At 42.9% G+C, this 3,840-nt stretch overlaps 1 non-coding gene across 1 annotated transcript; it reads left to right on the forward strand.

The window, feature by feature from the left end:
* Positions 1-512: 512 nt before the first annotated feature.
* Positions 513-619, forward strand: LOC123455253. Its single transcript, XR_006633790.1, has one exon. It is a non-coding gene; the product is annotated as a U6 spliceosomal RNA (small nuclear RNA).
* The last annotated feature ends 3,221 nt before the right edge of the window (positions 620-3,840 follow it).

The raw sequence follows: 3,840 nt of genomic DNA on the forward strand, positions 1-3,840 counted from the left end.
CTTTGTACATCTGGTTTTACATAGATAATGCGGAATTGAACCTGAGTTGATAGACTTCACAAGCAAGTACCTTGAACTAGTGAGCCATCTCTCCAGCCCTCTGTTTTATTTTATTATTATTATTATTTATTTATTTTGGCCATTCTGGGGTCAGAACTCAAGACCTTGTACATGCTAGGCAAGTGCTGTACCACTGTGGTACACCCTCAGCCTCTAATTTCTGTTTTTAAATTTAATTTAATTTTAGAGAGAGTAATAGAGAGAGAGACTGAGAGAATTGGCACATCAGGGCCTCAACCACTGCAATCGAACTCCAGACACTTGTGCCACCTCGTGGGCATATGTGACCTTGTGCTTGCCTCACCTTTTGTACATCTGGCTTACATGGGATCTGGAGAGTGGAACATGGGTCCTTAGGCTTCACAGTTGAGTGCCTTAACTGCTAAGCCATCTCTTCAGCCCTAGGTTCTATTTTTAAACCTACCTTTAGTATTTTTTAAATGTTTTTATTAGTGCTCGCTTCGGCAGCACATATACTAAAATTGGAACGATACAGAGAAGATTAGCATGGCCCCTGCGCAAGGATGACATGCAAATTCCTGAAGCATTCCATATTTTTATGTTACTCTAGAATGTTTTCTTTCCAGATGATGATGGGGAAGCTTAAAAAAACAAAAACAAAAAAATAAATAACTGGTGCCAGGTACCATAACAGTAAAAAAAAATGTTTTTATTATATATGTATATATATATGTGTGTATGTATGTATATATATATGACAGAGTATCACATAGTCCAATGTGACTTTGAACTCATTTTGTAGCCACAGACAGTCCTGAGCTCCCGATGCTCTTGCTTCTGCTTCCTGATGAATTGTTGGAATTACATGTGTGAATCACTGGAAAAAAAATTAACACAATATTTTGCAGGTTGTCAAGTGTGTTGAAGACTATTTCAGTAAATACCTGTTACGTGGCTGATGGCCAAATGCAGCCAACTTCATTTGAATAATTGTGTGTTTCTCTATGATATGCAAATTTCTTATTCAGTTATATGACCTGTGTATTGCCTGCCTTCCAGTTTCATATAGGTAAACATCTAATGAAAATAAGCACTTGGAAGAGCCCTACCGGACAGGGAGGAGGACTGGAATATCACAAATTGATATCTGGGGGAGGGAGTGATAAGACAGCATTGTTGCTAAGCAACCAACTTCATTGCTAGCCATTCCTGACCCCAGTTCTAGAGGCATTTTTCTTCGCCTCGCTCTTTTTCTTAGCTGCTATCACCAAGAAAAACATCACCCAGGACCGTGGGAAGTAGCAGTACAGAGTCAGGGCTTTGCTGACCAGTGCTCCTGTGTAGGGAAAAACTATGATTCAGTTTGTAAGACACAGACTATAGATTGTGACCCACCTTCCCTTTTGGAGAGGACATACTGCCACTAAGCTCATTCAGGTGGTGATTTTGTAAATTTAATTTAATTTAAATTTATTTATTTATAAGAGAGAGGAAGAATGGACAGGCCAGGGCCTGTAACCACTGCAAATGGACTCCAGGTGCATGTGCCACCTTGTGCATCTGGCTTACATGGGTTCTGTGGAATTGAACATGGGTCCTTAGGCTTCGTAGGCAACCGCCTTAACTGCTGAGCCATTGCTATAGCACTAGGTTCTGATTTTTGCTTATTCTGTAATCAGAAACTTGGATTGCTGAGATCTCAAAGGAATCCCAGGGATACAGTAAGCTTTTTTTTTTAGTTTTTGAAGTAGGGTCTTGTTCTAGCCCAGGTTGACCTGGAATTCACTATGGAGTCTCAGGGTGGCCTTGAACTCACAGCAATCCTCCTATCTTTGCCTCCCGAGTGCTGGGATTAAAGGCATGAGCCACCATGCTCAGCTTCTTTTTCCTTTTTTTTAAAAAAATTTTTTTAGTACCCATGTTTTTGAAACAAATAAACCATCTTTTATTGAGGAAGTCATAACAGATTATGAGCACCTTGAGGTAGGAATGATGAATTTTGCTTTGGTTTTGAAATGATTGTTCAATAACCATGTACAAATCTGTGATGGTTTGAACTAGATGTCTCCTGCAAACTCATGTGATCTGAATGCTAGGTCCCCAGCTGTGGCAATTTGGGAATTGGAGGTGATGTATTCTTGGGGGTGGGCTTATGTGTGTTATAGCTAGCTCCCCCCTTGCCAGTATTTGGCATGCTCTCCTATTGCTGTTGACCACCTGATGTTGGCCAGGGGGTGATGTCCACCCTCTGCTCATGCCACATTTCCCCTGCCATCGTGGAGCTTCCCCTCGAGTCTGTAAGCCAGAATAAACCCTTTCCTCCCACAAGCTGTTTCGGTGGGGTGCTTTGTGCCAGCCACGTGAAGGTAAGTACAACAAAAAAATCTGAGAGCAAGAAACCCGGGGACAGGGAAAGTGTCATAATGGAGGAAATTTGATGAGTTGTCAGCAATGTGCAGTGGTTAGTGCAAGGGCTGTGATGATCTCATAGACGATCCATGGTACAAGAAGCGTCAAGGGCTCTCAACGGTTCCAGACTAGTGTCTCCGGGAAGGTTTTCTGGTTTTGTCATATGGGTAGGTTTACTGTTGTTTGCTTATTCTGGTGTGTGTATGTGATGTTCGTATGTGTGTGTGTACGCATGTTCATGTCACACAGGCACACAAGTACACACGTGTTCATGCATATATGGAGGCCAGAGGTTAGGGAGAGAGGTTAATTTCAGTGTCCTCCTCAGTCATTCATTATCTTAATATTTTACAAAAGATTTCTTTTTATTTATTTATTAGAGAGAGAGGGAGAGAGAATGGGCGCACCAGGTCCTCTAGCTACTGCAAAAGAACTCAAGATATGTGTGCCACCAGGTGAGTCTGGCTTATGTGGAACCTGGAGAATTGAACCTGGGTCCTTAGGCTTCGCAGGCATGTGCCTTAACCACTAAGCTATCTCTCCAGCCCCTCATTACCTTAATTTTTGAGGTATAAGCTCATGATGAACTTACAGCTCACCAATTTGGCAAGACCAGCTGGCCAGCAAGGATTAGGGCTCATCCTATCTCTACCACGCCAGTGCTGGGATTACAGTGGTGTACTACCATGCCCAACAGTTTTATGTGGGTACTAGGTATGCAAACTCAGGTCCCCATGCTTGTCCAGAAGCACTTTACCCATTGATTCAGCTCCACAGCACTGTTTGTTTTTAACATCCCAAAGCTGTAGGTGACCTATTAAACTTAGACACTGAGTCATTATTTAAGTGAGCCACACTGAAGAAGTCACTCCAAGATACTTGGCTGGCAAACTTTTGCATGTATCCAAAGTACCTGTCCATGATCTGTTTAACACCAATTTCTGGGCTTAAGAATTTGAATCCTGGGCTGGAGAGATGGCTTAGCGGTTAAGGTGCTTGATTGCAAAGCCTAAGGACCAGGTTCAGTTCCCAGGACCCACGTAAGCCAGGTGCACAAGGTGGTACATGCATGTGGAGTTTATTTGCAGAGGTTGAAGGCCCTGGTGCACCCATTCTCTTGCTCTCTCTGCCTCTTCTCTCTCCTCTCTCAAATAAATAAATAGTAAAAATATTTTGAATTCTAAGCAGGCCATGTGGCTTATGCCTTTAATTTTGGCACTTGGGAGAAAAAGGCAGGAGGATCATGAGTTTGTAGCCAGCCTGGGCTACATATCAAGACCCTGTCTCAAAACAAGGGGGACTGGAGAGATGGCTTAGCGGTTAAGTGCTTGCCTGTGAAGCCTAAGGACCCTGGTTCGAGGCTCGATTTCCCAAGACCTGTGTTAGCCAGATGTACAAGGGGGCATGCAT

Source organism: Jaculus jaculus, chromosome 15, assembly GCF_020740685.1.
Source record: "Jaculus jaculus isolate mJacJac1 chromosome 15, mJacJac1.mat.Y.cur, whole genome shotgun sequence".
In the NCBI taxonomy this organism is placed as follows: domain Eukaryota; kingdom Metazoa; phylum Chordata; class Mammalia; order Rodentia; family Dipodidae; genus Jaculus; species Jaculus jaculus.